The sequence below is a fragment of the Mus caroli genome, unplaced genomic scaffold, assembly GCF_978045245.1.
Source record: "Mus caroli unplaced genomic scaffold, Mus_caroli_1 scaffold_9, whole genome shotgun sequence".
Taxonomy (NCBI): domain Eukaryota; kingdom Metazoa; phylum Chordata; class Mammalia; order Rodentia; family Muridae; genus Mus; species Mus caroli.
In genome coordinates this window covers 30,335,298-30,351,928 of record NW_028227264.1, presented here as the reverse complement: position 1 = coordinate 30,351,928, position 16,631 = coordinate 30,335,298, and the positions used below count along the sequence as shown (strand labels likewise).

Below are 16,631 nucleotides of genomic sequence, written 5' to 3'. Positions count from 1 at the left end.
TTCAGACAGTGGTCCCCCTAGTACCCGGTGAGATGGATCCCCAATTGGGCCAGTTTCTGGAACACCTTTTCTTCAGTTTCTTCTCCATTTTTGTCCCTATAGTTCTTTTAGATAGGAGCAATTCTGGGTCAGAAATTTTGATTATTGTTTGATATAGCCCCATCTGTCCACTTAAGGCCCTGTCTATCTACTGGAGGTGGACTCTTCAAGACCCCTCTCTGCACTGTTCGGCATTTTGGCAAAGGTCACCGCAGTTGAATCCTGAGAGTCACCTCCCAGGTCTCTGGTAGTTTCTAGAGGGACTCTCTACCTCCCACCCCCTCAGGCTGCATATTTCCATTCATTCTGCCGGTCCTCTGGGTTTCTCTTCTCTCCCCACTCTCCAAACCTGATCCTGTTCCCTTTATCCCCTGCCTCTCATCTCTCCCACCCTCTGCCTCCCATGATTATTTTCTTCCCGCAAAAGGACATGCATGCTATGTACTCATTAATAAGTGGATATTAGCCAAAAAGTACAGAATTCCTAGGCTAGAAGCCACAGACTGTAAGAAATTTAACAAGCAGAGAGGTCCTCGTGAGGATATGCATTTCTTTCATCCTGCTCATAGGCACAAACTAATTTCACCTTCAAAATAGGGTGAGAAACAAAGAACATTATCCATTAGAAACAGGTGTAAATATGAAGTTGTTGTTATGTCATTCTGTTACTGTGTGTTTATTTGGAGGCAAGGTATTATTCTGTAGCCCAGGCAGGCCTTAAACATTCAATGTTTCTTTGTTGCAGCTTCTAAAGTCCTTGGGCTACATGTGTGAGCCTCCATGATCCGGTCATGTTGGCTTCTCCATCAAGTCATAATCATTATTAGTTTTAGTGCAATTACACATAGGCCATGTATTCCGCTAAACATTTATGGAGTTTCAGAAATGCATTAATGTGTTACATAAAACCAGAGACAAATTATATTCTGGAAGAGATTCTGAGTCAAGCAGAGTACATTTTCATATGCACCTTTAATAAAACACTATTATATTATATATAATAATATATATATATTATATAAGAGCAACTTGGTATTGGGGGAAGGGGGCAGAAGGGGTTAGAGACAGGATATATTTGTGTAACCATGACTGCCCTGGAACACAGTTTATAGACCAGGCTGGCCTCAAACTTGGACATCTACCTGCATCTGCCTCCTGAGTGATAGGATTAAAGGCCTGCATCACCACTGCCCAGCAAAAGATCCACTTCTAGTGTTAGCTATCCTATGTTACTTATATCTCCATTAAAAAAAAAAAACATATTTTCAACACTGTCTAAATGAGTTGCTTGCTGGAGGTAACATTCCTAATGTTTATATACATTAGATAGCCTAAGACTGTTGTGGTTTATGATAGAGGTGTAGCACGAGAAAACATTGGTCCCAGTGAGGTAGCATCCCGAGTGTCAAAAGAATACCTACTGAATAGAGAAGGATAGCTATCTGTCCCCTGGACCACTAGTCAAATCTCAAAAAGCTCGGTGTACTATTATTTCTTTTTGTTTTTAATTTATTCATCTATCTGCCCCATCTTTTTTCTTAAGCTTATCGATTTGTTAATCCAAATTTTCTTTCTGTATTAGTTATATTCCATTTTTTTCTGAATTAGTCTTTTCAAATATCCTTGAACATCATTTTGATCAATAATTGACCATGCACATTACAAAATAAACTATTTAGACACTGCTTTGATTGTACAATATGAAGCTGTACCTGCTTCCCTTTGGAATTTTTTTAGACATCCAGGTATCATGTGTCTAGGAGTTTTTTCTCATTTACCATTGCTTCATCCAGAAAGAAGTATTAAATCTCTTTTCTGATTATTGCAGAAAAGAGTAATCTTGTAAGAAAATAGTTCAGTGAGAAATAGTTCACAACCTCTGCAATATTGTACTGTTCTTGAATTCACCCTCATATGCTTTGTATGCTTTATAAATATACCAGGCTAGGCTTTGAACTGTCTACACTGTTCTGAGCTTTGAGCAAATTCTGCTGGCTTGATGGTCCAACATAAGCTCCAATGTCAGTCATAAAATCACAAGGCTGAGAATATCTATTTGCAGCTTTTTTGTCCAGCAGGTAAAATAAATTCACTGTCAGACATACCCCCATCCCTTTCAATCATGGGGAGGACAGTTGGATAGTCCTCTTGACCCAAAACAGACAGATGCAGCTATTCTTTTCTAGGAAAATTATATTTTATTATTTTAAAGCCTCAAGTGAAGCAACAAGCATTCATTTATATGCTAGTCATCTGTCAGGAAGTGATAACAACATGATGTAGATAAAATATTGAATCAGATTTTCACAGCTATTGAAATTGCTCTCATAAGTTTGGACAGTTAATCTGTACAGTAAATTTCTAAAAAGCATATTTGGTAATATAGGAATCAAATATCTTATTCTTACTACACTGTATGTACATATGGTCCTATTACTATATTGTTCAATAACACAATTCAAATTTCACTTGGATGTAGTACTATTATGGCTTCCTACTTAATTCTCTTATCTTTTGATAAGCTCTACCTTACTTAAAACTTTATGAATAAAATCAATTGTGCTACAGTTGTGTTTTCAAAATATCTTAAATTCTATAATCAACAGATCTCTGGTACTTCTCATTACCTGGTCATATTATTCTTAGAATTAATGAAACAGAATGTTATTGACATAAATATATGGCAAGTATAATGACAGGATAGGGATGTTTCAAAATTCCTTTGGCAGGACTAAGCTGACTAGTGCTTTGGGAACATGATGGCTGAGATACTATTCACATCACAGCTAAGCATTGAGATTGACACAGTAAATAACATGCAGCAACAATCTGTGACTAGGTAAAGTAGTGGGAACACAGCTGGCAAATAAGGCTGAACCTTGGGGGGCACAGAGAAGATGTTTAGATAACAGCAAGGAGGCTGACCCTAGGTGTGATAAGTCAGATCCCCAGAATTTAAAGACAGATTATAGACAATATTCTTGGCTTTGATATCTGTAATTCTTTTTCATTCTGACTTTCATTCATCATGACATATCTCTCTACCTCATTTGTACCATCTTCATGTCTGTCTTACACGACGAAGCTAAACCCTGCAAGATGCCATTGTTGATTTTTGTGCTTAAAATTTACTCTAACTGATGTTTCTTTGTGTGTACCTCAGTAACTTTGGGGCTCTGTAGGAAACTGAAACTGTTATGCAAGGATGGTGTGCTTGTACTAAGAGACTGGGTTTCTTTAGGACCAGTAAAGTTTACAAAGGAGCAGTTTCTGGGGTTCCATGAAACACAATGTGATGAGCAAGTGTTCAACACCCTTGATTTAACAAACTGAGCTAAGATTCTTGAAAGAGTCCGGTTGATACTCTACAGGGATAAAATCTGTGTTGCTAAATTGGAATTTTGTTCTGTAAACTTTAGTAGTCAGGATGAAGGAAGAATGTATTAGTGATATGAGTTACTGCTGATGGAAATGCACATCTACCTGGCTCATGAGATTAAAATATTCAAGGCACAAGAACTGACTTGTGCTTACTCAAATCAAGTGCATGGGGACATTAGAAGCCAAACTCCCATATTCTTTTATATCTTGACCTTACTTGCCTCTATGACAACCTAAACAAACAAAAAAAAAAAACTCTATAATAAGAGGTCATGTAAGCTGTTGAACCAAACACAAAACATTTAAGTTTCTTGGCTAAATTCTATGGGTGAACAGATGCTGTTAGCTGGCTTTAGGCAAGGTATACCCTTGGCTACATTTTTTTTTGATGAATTTGTATATTCTTCATGCATACATTATTTGCCACCTCATAAGCCTGAGAATATGTTCCATGGGCACCAACCTCCACATTAAACTGTACTAAATGGCACAGGTTTTCTTGTTAGTTCAGAACTTCACTCCTATATAGGCTTTCCTTATAGCTCAGGGACAGTTATACTCTGTAACTACAACCTGCTGCCATGCATCAATAGTTTCCTCTGATCCCAATGTACCCCAGAAATATAGAGTTATAGAAACAATGGGATTTTTTTTTACCTCAATGCTGAGATAATTCTGTTATGTAGGAAAGTTCCATACCATTCCAGCCAATAAGTAGAACAGCATATTTTGACTAATAAAATATTAGCCCTTACTTGGGCAATATAATGTTAAGTTTGCTATATCAGGGTTAATTCCTGTTCAGGAATGAGATCCTGCCCCATGCCCCACCTCCCCACAGGAGATCTGCCCTGCCTTCCCAATGCTTCCTTGATCTCTGGGACTTTAAGTTTGAGATTGCAAGTAAAAGAAACAAATAGTCTAATAAAGAATCAAAAACAAGTTTCATAGCTGATGATTCTGCAGAGAACATACAGGTCCTGGCAAATCCATATCTGTTTATGACATCCATCCAATATTACTTGCTGGACAGACTGACCAAGTGATGACATATAGGGAAGTCCAGGATAGCGTATAAGGGAGAATAAAGAACACTTGGTCCTCTTCTTTGTTCAAGCCTGAATGCTTCAATAGCTTGACTTTGGTAATCAACTTTCACAAGCATCAAAGTGGAATGTGATCTTTGATCTCTTGTGTTCTTGTCTTTCAGTTACTTCACAAACTCTGAGCCTGCCTAATAGACTGTGTTTACCAGTTTCATCCAACCCCTTTGTCCCTAACATCTAAAACTGTATTTGAAACCAAGTAAGAAGGAACTATTAATGCACAAAGAGATCCAAATAAATCTAAGTCTTCACATTGTAAGCACAGAGCTCTGTATTTTATATGGCTCTGTGCAGAATACTTGAGAGCATTGGTTTGGTAAATGGTAAAAGTGAAAAGCATCTCTTATTCCCCAAAGAGCTCAGTGCCACCAGGGGCCCTGGGCAGGAGAGGAAATTGTGTGGGTAGCCGTTTTAGAGGATAAGAACAAATCCCATTTTGAGGGCTTCAAGAAGACCAGCCGTAAGTTGGTAATTTAGAACTAGGCAGGACTGTGACAATATGCTTGCTTGCCTGTCTGTTTATAGGCAAGCTGATTTCCTTGTTGCTAAAGGAGAATAACCAGAAAATGGGTCAAGCTTTAAATCTTATGTATGTCATCCTGAGAAGTTATAATGATAAATTGCTGTCTTGGCAACAGACAGTACATTAAACTGACAGTTGACCAACCATATAGGTAAACTTAATGCTGCCCAAGTGGACAGTTGCATACTTGTCCCTCAGATGAGTCCTGTGAGGGTGAAAGGCAATTTATGTAATGGCTGATAAATGGGTATGACTGTGTGTTATCTATAGCTCTAGCCATCTCAGGGAGACATGATGTACACCTCATGAATACTGCAGAAGCTAAGACAAGGAGGACTATGATTTTAGGGCCAGTGTGGGCTATAGGGTGAGAGCAAGAACAGACTTAGCATCTAAGTGAAAATATGTCTCCAAATAAAGACAATGTCTCCAATGTAAAGACATCATTGGAGGTGGAGTAAGAGCCATGTAAAGTGCTTGCCTTACATTTATGTAGCCAAAGTTTCAATCACAGGTAATGTAAAAACATAAAACAGATCTAATATTAGATTTGCTTAATCTTCAGTATTTTTATAAATGACAACAAATTTTGTGTTACAATTAAAAATGAAATCCAAGATAGAATTCTACCCAAAATAAACTTTAACATAGGTTTTCATAAGTTTACATAACCTCAACTTTATAATACATAGCTTTTCTCTTTTTCTTCTTTCTCCTCAATCTGAGACTTTTGCTAAGATTTCTGTGTCATTACCTCTCTCTCTTTCTCTCTAGTTTCTGCTCCTTCTTAATCGTGTGTTTTTTCTACTTTGTGTTCTCTCTCTCTCTCTCTCTCTCTCTCTCTCTCTCTCTCTCTCTCTCTCTCTCTCTCTCTCTCTCTTTCTCTCTCTCCTCCCTGTGTGTTTTTGTGTGTTTGTGAGTGTGTGTGTTTGTGAGTGTGTATGTGTGCTTTGTCTTTCCCTTTACTTGTGAGAGCAATTCTTCCACTATAGTTGTTTAACAGATGTCTAGAGTTTCCACCTGATCTTTGAAGCTTTTTTATAAATGTGAAGGGGAAGCTCTCAGCAGAGCAGACTAGACTTGTAAAGAAGGTGCTTTCTAGAGATATCTGTTTTACATCTCATCTTGCTAGTACTTGGCATTCATCTTGCAAATAAAGGGAAATAATGCTGAGTGGGAGCTTAAATGGGATGCTTCTCCTACTGCTACACACCCTCCAAGGCCCCATAGTTCCTACTCAACCTCAGGGCTTACAGATTGTTCCTACATAGACAATGGATACTTCTAGCTCTCAGTATGTGTATTTATCCACTTCTCTTCCCAGTCTGTAGCCATAAACTACCTTCTTATTACTTTGAATCACCTCATATGAAATATTTCCTAATTCTAAAGTTGATTATCTTGTTCTTTATAAAACAAAGAATGAGGATATGTGAGTCAATCTCTGCAAAGCTCAATGCTGAACAGTCTTTAGAAATGTCTGTAGTGATTTTTGAAATTTGAAATTCACATATACATAAACAGAGAGAGACAGAGACAGAGAGACAGAGACAGAGAAACAGAAAGAGACACAATGAGACACACAAACACAGAAACATACATACACACATACACATATACACACAGAGAAACCTCAATGAGAGCTTTCATCCATAATCCTTATCTCTTTTGTCTTTGTCAAGAAGAGTTAATGTGATAATCTGTGAGCTATGTATCTTCTCAACAATATAGCTTGTGAGAGTCCTATTGACACACACCCCACTTACTTGAAGTCACTGTCTCATATATCCTTTTACAAAGTGCTATTTTTAGCCCTTATAGAGCATGGAAGGTCATATCTGTCCCTAGTAATCCTTATTAATCACATACTTTTTTTCTACCTTGTTGACATTTGCACTGAGGGTACGAGAGAACTTAGTGATAATATCATCACCATTTGCATGTTAGTCAGTGGGCACACACAGAATGAGACATATTGATCTTCATCAACTGAGACTCAGTTGAAAAAGAAAAGAGAGAAAAACAAATTAAAAGAAATTTCATGCAAAAGTCTAATGCTGCCTAGCATTTCTAATGCCTTGGACATGCTACTATAAGCAGTGCAAATTAACACCACCCAAAATGTGTTAATGAAGTTCATGTTTTGTTCAGTCCTAATTTATATGACAATATCTCTTTCTGTTCTTTGAGACAGAATAGCAAACAATCCTAAAGTATTTCCACTGTCTTCTACAGGTTGGATTGCAAAAGCATTGGAGAATAAAATTTAACTACACAATTTCTCCAAGTAGTGAAATTCTTTTATTTGAAAAAGACTATTTATAACACTCCAACTAGACTCAGGAGCTTATAGGTAATAGAGTTTTTGAAAGTAAGTAGTGAGTTTATCACTGTAAAGAAGATGGCTAATGTATTTGTTGTCATAATGAAGGCTAACTTTTAACTTTTGTTTTTGAAAATCTCACATGTGCCATAGTGAGTCTTACAATTTCCAGGAATTTAAAGATGGGTCCTGATAAATCTGACATTAGTGTTAATGAGTGAGACTTTTCCTTTTTGTCTGAAACAATTAAATGTTTCAGTGTTTAGAATAGCTTTATTAGTTATTAAACTGTTAATTTATAAATCATCAGAGTAGGTATTGCCAAAGTTATTCAAAGATAAAATACCCGGTTTGCTCCAGTCTGCACCAGCCCCGCACCAGCTTGGTCAAGAACTTCGCAGATTGTCTCTGGAGGACTCTCCAAGCCGCAGGCACCTTTGCACACCCAGGATCTTGTGATCACTGGTGAGTGGAACACAACATCTGTTCCAAAACAACCAGGAGTGGCCTGTACTAGCAAGAACACGGAAACAGGAAACCCACCTGACCAGCAACTGGGATTCTTTCCAGTCATCATCAGCTCCAGGCCGTCTTGGACACAAACTCTGCAGATGGTCCCACTGTCCCCAGAGGAATCTCCACACCGCAGGCACCCTAGCAGACCAGGAGCTTAGGATCACTGAGGAGAGTCAGCCTCCTGAGAGGGCTCTGACTACAGGACTAAGAGGAGAGTGCCATCTTGTATTCCTGGTCTCTCAGAGAACAATATGAGCAGCAGAGCACTCAGGCCACAGAAGCAACAGAGCTTCTTGAACAGGGTCCTGTTGGACCTTCATCCTCAGCTAGGAGGCAGAGCTGAGATCCAGACCTCTGGGCACCTTCCCCACCAGAGGAGAGTTGGTCTCCACTTAGTGCTCTGACCCCAGGACACAGGTGAGAGTACCAACTTGTACCCCGGTTCTCACAGAGACCAGTATGCACAGGAGAGCACATGGGCCACAGAAGCAACAGAGCTTCTTGGTCAGCGTCCCTTCCAGCCTTCAACTTCAGACAGGAGGCAGATGTGAGCTCCAGACCTCTGTGAAACTTCCCTGCACAGGAGAGCTTGCCTGCAGAGCTTATTCCGATCACTGGGACTCAGGAGAGAGTTGGACTTCCAGGAGTGCTGACAGAGGCTAACAGAATCACAGGAGGTACATGCTCCAGCAAGAGACATCTAGAACATTTAATGCCAGATGGTGAAAGGCAAACATAAAACTCTTACTAACAGAACCCAGTACTCCCACCATAGCGAGTCCTGGATAACCCAATACACCCAAAAAGCAAAAATCAGATTTAAAATCATATCTCATGATGCTGATATAGGATTTTAATAAGGACATTAATAACTCACTTCAAGGAATACAGGAGAACACTGCTGAACAGGTAGAACACCTTAAAGAGGAAGCACAAAAATCCCTCAAGCACAAAAGTCCCAATTACCATAGATGGAGAAACTAAAGTATTCCATGACAAAACCAAATTCACACAATTTCTTTCCATGAATCCAGCCTTTCAAAGGATAATAAAGGGAAAACTCCAACACAAGGAGGGAAATTATGCCCAAGGAAAAAACAAGAAAGTAATCTTTCAGCAAACCTAAAAGGACATAATCCCAACTCTAACAACCAAAATAACAGGAAACAACAATTACTTTTCTTTGATATCTACTAATATCAATGGACTCAATTCCTCAATAAAAAGACATAGACTAACAGACTGGCTATGTAAACAGGACCCAAAATTTTGCTGAATACAGGAAATCACCTCAGGGACAAAGACAGACACTACCTCACAGTAAAAGTCTGGAAAACAATTTTCCAAGGAAAAGGTCCTAAGAAACAAGCTGGAGTAGCCATTCTAATATCAAATAAAATCGACTTCCAACCCAAAGTTATCAAAAAAGACAAGGAGGGGCACTTCATACTCATCAAAAATAAAAACTTCCAAGATGAACTCTCAATTCTGAATAACTATGCTCCAAATACAAGGGCAGCCACATTCATTAAGGAGACTCTAGTAAAGCTCAAAGCACATATTGTAGCTCACACAATAATAGTGGAAGACTTCAACACCCCACTCCCATCAATGGACAGATCTTGGAAAGAGAAACTAAATAGAGAAACATTGAAACTAACAGAAGTTATGAAACAAAAGGATTTAACAGATATCTACGGAACATTTTATCCTAAAACAAAAGCATATTCTTCTCAGCACCTCATGGTACCTTCTTCAAAACTGAGCATATAATCAGTTACAAGACAGGTCTCAACAGATACAAAAATACTGAAATTATCCCGTGCATCCTAACAGATAACCACGGATTATGGTTGTTCTTCAGTAACAACATAAATAATAGAAAGCCAACATTCATGTGGAAGCTGAACAACACACTACTCAATGAAAACATGGTCAAGGAAGAAATAAAGAACATGATTAAAGACTTTTTAAGAGTTTAATGAAAATGAAGCCACAACATACCCAAACTTATGGGACACAATGAAAGCATTCCTAAGAGAAAAACTCATAGCCCTGAGTGCGGCCAAAAAGAAACTAGAGAGAGCATACTCTAGCAGTTTGACAGCACACCTAAAAGCTCTAGAACAAAAGGAAGCAAATTACCCAAGAGGAGTAGACAGCAGGAAATAATCAAACTTGGGGCTGAAATCAATCATATGGAAACAAAAAGAACTATACAAAGAATCGAACAAACCAGTAGCTGGTTCTTTCAGGAAATCAACAAGATAGATTAAACCCTTAGGCAGATTAACTAGAGGGCACAGGGACAGTATCCTAATTAACAAAATAAGAAATGAAAAACAAGACATTACAACAGAACGTGTGGAAATCCAAAACATCATCAGATACTACTACAAAAGCATATACTAAACGAAACTGGAAAACATGGATGAAATGGACAATTTCCTAGGCAGATACCAGGTACCAAAGTTAAATAAGGCTCAGATTAATGATTTAAATTGTCCCATATCTCCTAAAGAAATGGAAGAGATCATTAAACATCTCCCAACCAAAAAAAGTCCAGGATCATATGGGATTAGTGTAGAGTTCTATCAGATTTTCAAAGAAGACCTAATTCCAATTCTTCTCAAACTATTCCACAAAATAGAAACAGAAGGTACTCTACCCAATTCATTCTATGAAGCCACAATTACTCTGATACCTAAACCACACAAAGGCCCTACAAAGGAAGAGAATTTCAATTCAATTTCCCTTATGAATATTGATGCAAAAATACTCAATAAAATCCTCTCAAACCAAATCCAAGAACACATCAAAACAATCATCCATCATGACCAAGTAGGGTTCATCCCAAGGAGGCAAGGATGTTTTAATATACAGAAATCCATCAACGTAATCCACTGTATAAACAAACTCAAAGTCAGAAACCACATGGTCATCTCTTTGGATGCTGAGAAAGCATTTGACAAAATCTAACTCCATTTATGATAAAAGTCTTGGAAAGATTAGGAATTCAAAGCCCATACCTAAACATAATAAAAGCAATATATAGCAAACCAATAGCCGACATCAAACCAAATGGAGAGAAACTTGAAGCAATCCCACTAAAATCGGGGACTAGACAAGGCTGCCCACTTTCTCCCTACCTATTAAATATAGTACTTGAAATCCTAGCCAGAGCAATTAGACAATAAAAGGAGGTCAAGGGGATACAAATTGGAAAGGAGGAAGTCAAAATATCACTATTTGCAGATGATATAATAGTATATATAAGTGACCCTAAAAATTCCACCAGAGAACTCCTAAACCTGATAAGCAGCTTCAGTGCAGTAGCTGGATATAAAATTAACTCAAACAAAAAAGTGGCCCTTCTCTACACAAAGGATAAATGGGCTTAGAAGGGAATTAGAGAGTCTATACCCTTCACAATTGTCACAAATGATATAAAATACCTTGGCGTGACTCTAACTAAGGAAGTGAAAGATCTGTATGACAAAAACTTCAAGTCTCTAAAGAAAGAAATTGAAGAAGATCTCAGAAGATGGAAACATCTCCCATGCTCATGGATTGACAGGATTAATATCATAAAAATTGTTATCTTGCAGAAAGCAATCAAATTGAATGTAATCCACATCAAAATTCCAACTCAATTCTTCGCTGAGTTACAAAGGGCAATTTGCAAATTCATCTGGAATAATAAAAACCTAGGGTAGCAAAAAGTATACTCAGCAATAAAAGATCCTCTGGTGGAATCACCATGCCTGACCTCAAGCTGCACTACAGAGCAATTGTGATAAAAACTGTGTGGTAATGGTTTAGCCACAGACAGATAGATCAATGGAACAGATTGAAGACCCAGAAATGAACCCACACACCTATGGTCACTTTAACAAAGGAGCTAAAATCATCCAGTGGGAAAAAGATAGCATTTTCATAAAATGGTGTTGGCTCAACTCGTGGTTAGTATGTGAAAGAATATGAGGTGATCCATTCTTACCTCCTTGTACAAAGCTCAAATCTAAGTGGATCAAGGAACACCACATAAAACCAGAAACACTAAAACTTATAGAAGAGAAAGTGGATAAAAGCCTCGAAGATACAGGCACAGGGAAAAAAATTCCTGAACAGAACAGCAATGGATTGTGCTGTAAGATTGAGAATAGACAAATGGGAATTCATAAAAGTGAAAGGTTCTGTAAGGCAAAAGACACTGTCAATAAGACAAAAAGGCCACAAACAGATTGGGAAAGTATCTTTACCAATCCTAAATCCAATAGTGCACTAATATCTAATATATACAAAGAACTCAAAAACCTGGACTCCAGAAAATCAAATAACCCCATTAAAAATAGGATACAGAGCTAAACAAAGAATTCTCAACTGAGAAATACTGAATGGCTGAGAAGCACGTGCAAACATGTTCAACATCCTTAATCATCAGGGAAATGCACATCAAAGCAACCCTGAATTTCCACCTCACACGAGTCAAACAGCTAAGATCAAAAAATGCACCTGACAGCAGATGCTGTCAAAGATGTGGTGAAAGAGGAACATTCCTCCATTGCTGGTGGGATTGCAAGCTGGTACAATCACTCTGGAAATCAGTCTGGCTGGTCCTCTGAAAATTGACATTGTACTACCAGAGGATCCACCAGGTATGCCCAGGTATCTCCTGGACATATACCCAGAAGAAGTTCCAACTTGTAATAAGGACACATGCTCCAATACGTTCATAGCAGCCTTATTTATAATAGCAATAATCTGGAAAGAACCCAGATGTCCCTCAACAGAGGAATGGATACAGAAAATGTGGTACAATTATACAATGGAGTACTACTCAGGTATTCAAAATAATGAATTTATGAAATTCTTAGGCAATGGATGGATCTGGTGGATGTCATCCTGAGTGAGGCAAACCAATCACAAAATACTCACATGATATGCACTCACTAATAAGTGGATATTAGCCCAGAAACTTGAGTTACAGATTCAAAGTTTGGAGCTGAGACCGAAGGAAGGACCATCCAGAGACTGTCCCACCTGGGGATCCATCCCATAAACAACCAGCAAACCCAGACACCATTGCCTATGCCAGCAAGATTTTGCTGACAGGAATGTGATATAGCTCTCTCTTGTGAGGCTATGCCAGTGTCTGGCAAATACAGAAGTGAATGGTCACAGTCATCTATTGGATGAAACACAGGCCCCCAATGGAGGAGCTAGAGAAAGTACCCAAGGAGCTAAAGGGTTCTGCAACCTTATAGGAGGAATGACAATATCAACTAACCAGTACCCCCAGAGATCCTTTCAATAGTTTCATATGTAGCAGAAGATGGCCTAGTCGGCCATCATTGGGAGGAGAGGCCCTTGGTCTTGCGAAGATTATATGTCCTAGTACAGAGGAAGGCCAGTGCCAGGAAGCGGGAGTGGGTTGGTTGTAGAGCAGGGTGGGGAAGTGTATAGGGGACTTTGGGGTTAGCATTTGAAATGTAAATGAAGAAAATATCTAATGGAAAAGATAAGATATGCATTCAATGTAGATGAAACAATGTTTGGTATAAATATTAAAAAACGAAAAACTACATAGTTTCAGTTAATTTATCACTACTTAAAAATAATAGCAATAAAAGAACTACCATTTTCAAACTTAGTTTAGTATCATGTGAAATAAAGTTTACTAAGTACTCCACTTTTCCAAATGTATAACTCTAAAATCTTTTCTGCATATGCAACCTTTTTTCAAAGACCATGGAATAAGTTCCTGTGTACCAAAATACAGAAGTTTTTATATAAGATAGCATAGAATTTATTTAAGAACATTCTCAGTGTTTCAAATTGTAAGTTGTTTGCATACCTAAATCACTCTAAAGATGCTAATATCATTTAGAATTATGAAATATCAACAAGAGGGTTATGTGATCTTAAATGACATCATGATTTCTCAAGATGTAGAAAAATCAGGTAACATCAAAAGTCACATTGTTGCCTCTGTGCGATTATGCAGAACCCACCCCAAAACCATCCTGCTCTGACCATCCACACTGGGGCGCCAGCTGCCTCAAATTTTTTCTCCTTCACATAACGTTTTGATCTTAGCCATTCTGATTGGTGTAAGATGGAATCTCCGTGTCATTTTGATTTGCATTTCTCTGATCACTAAGGATTTTGAACGTTCCTTTAAGTGCTTCTCAGCCATTTGAGATTCTTCGGTTTTGAATTCTCGGTTTAGTTCTATACCACATTTTTTGATTTGGTTGTTTGGGTTTTTTTGTTGACTAACTTCTTGAGTTCTTTATATATTTTGGATATTAGCTCTCTACTGGATGTGGGGATAATGAAGATTTTTTTCCCAATCTGTAGGTTACCAATTTGTCTTATTGACTATTTTCTTTGCCTTACAGAAGCTTTCCAGTTTCATCATGTCCCATTTATCAATTCTTGATCTTAGGGAATGAGCCATTGTGTTTAGGAAATTTCCCCCTGTCCCAATCAATTCAAGGCTCTTCCCACTTTCTCTTCTATTAGATTCACTGTATCTAGTTTTATGTTGAGGTCTTTGATCCATCTACTTGGACTTGAGCTTTGTACAAGTTGACAAATATGGGTATATTTTCATTCTTCTACATACATTCAGTTAGGCCAGCACCATTTATTGAAGATGCTTTCATTTATCCATTGTATATTTTTGTTTTCTTTGTCAAAGATCAAGTGTGCATAATTGTGTGGTTTTATTTGTCTTCAATTCTATTCCATTGATCAACGTGTCTGTCTCTGTACTAATACCATGTAGTTTTTAATCACTATTGCTCTGTCATAGAGGTGTGCTCAGGGATTATGATTCCCCCTAGGTGTTATTTTATTGTTAGGAATTGTTAAGAAGGGTTTATCTATCTTGTTGACTCTCTCAAAAAACCAGCTTCTGGTTTTGTTGATTCTTTGTATTGCTCTTTTTCTTTCTATTTGGTTGATTTCAGCCTTGAGTTTGACTATTTCCTGCTGTCTACTCTTCTTGTATTCTTAAATCAAAGAGTTAAAAGAGATTTTAACTAAACAGAATGGCTCATTCTCTAAGATCAAGAATTGATAAATGGGACATGATGAAACTGGAAAGCTTCTGTAAGGCAAAGAACATAGTCAATAAGACAAATCAGTAACCTACAGATTGGGAAGAATCTTTGGCTTTTTCTTGTTTAATATCATTAACTTTTAGAATTTTATATATCATAATACATATATCATACATAAAATATATATATAACAATGTGTGTGTGTGTAATAAAACATTCATTAAGTTTTTCCATATATTCTTGTACTTGTTTCTATTTCAGTTATTGGTGAATTTTCAAATAATTCAAACTTACTACCACTATTTTTTTGTATTCACCATAATTTGTAGATTATACCTTTTGACTAGATTCTGTTTATGAGGAGCCATGTGAGTTCTTTCAACTAAATTCTTTAATATCTTAGGTACCCACAGATAATCAAACAATTTTAACTTGTGTCCCTATTGCTGAAGACATCATATACTTCAAACATTGGACTAAGAATTGAGTTAGAGCTGATTGAAAGCTTCCTTGTAATTTAACTTTCATAGTACTGTGAAGTACTATGCAACTTTCCAAAATTGAATAGTCTTACCCAACTATGAAGTTTATGAACCACAAGTGTAATCGGCAAGATTTCTCTAATGGTGCAACAGTGGCACTCATATCTTGGCAGTTAACATCAAATGTCCAGTTGGAGTTAACGCCAACCAACAGGAGAAAAATCATTCCTACTATTGATAACCTCGGCAACTACCCTGGCGTAATAAGACAACGAATCTTCGAAGAGAATCTACAAACACCATTTTACTCAACCATTATAATTCATAAATCTTTAAGAGGGTAAACATTCCCGAGGTATGGTCAGTAAGTGATACAGACACAGGTGAAGTTGCTAAAATATAAACCTGCCTATTTTAAAGGCCACAACCATTGGTCAGAGTCATTGGTTTGTAGGAGCAAATGAAAAAAATCATTACATCATTTTCTCCAGTCTCCAGGAAAGCTTATTATTGAAACCTGTCTTAGGTGAAGGCATTTCTGCTAATTTCTTCACCATAGACCTATAAAATAATAAATATGAGTATTGTTAATGTTTATAAAACTTTTTACTAAGAATAGGAAAGAATGTATTACTCATTAAGCTTTGATAAATGTATAGAAAAGCACTGGGCTCATGCTACCCTCATTCCATCAACTACCTTTATCCCTCACCCATTCCCACTGGTGCCATTGATCCTCCATCATAGTCTATCTATCTATCTATCTATCTATCTATCTATCTATCTATCTATCTATCTATCTATGTACAATTATTGATTGTTATACCCATCAGCTCTCTCAAGTATATGTGTAAGTATATATGAGATATATGTGTGAACATATGTAAATGCAGATATAAGTATATATAGATTTACATATATGCATATATATGCACAAAAATATTTTATTTAGACAGTTATCATATGAAAGAAAACATGAAATATTTTCTGAGTCTGACACATTACACTCCAAACAATTACTAGTTTTATACAATTATCTGTAAATAATGTAATTGGTTTCGTGACTTATTGCTGTGATCAGCATTGGTGTCTGGGTTTGGTGTCTGCAAACAGGAAGGATCCCCAGTTGTGTCAGTCTCTGAACGGCATTCCCTTCAGTTTCTGCTCCAATCTTTGTCCCTGTATTTGCTT

General features: G+C 37.4%; 1 protein-coding gene across 2 annotated transcripts in view; it reads left to right on the top strand.

Moving 5' to 3' along the window:
- The window catches only part of Nkain2 (sodium/potassium transporting ATPase interacting 2), a 1,169,480-nt gene that overhangs the window by 253,891 nt on the left and 898,958 nt on the right, over positions 1-16,631 (top strand). The window lies entirely within an intron of this gene.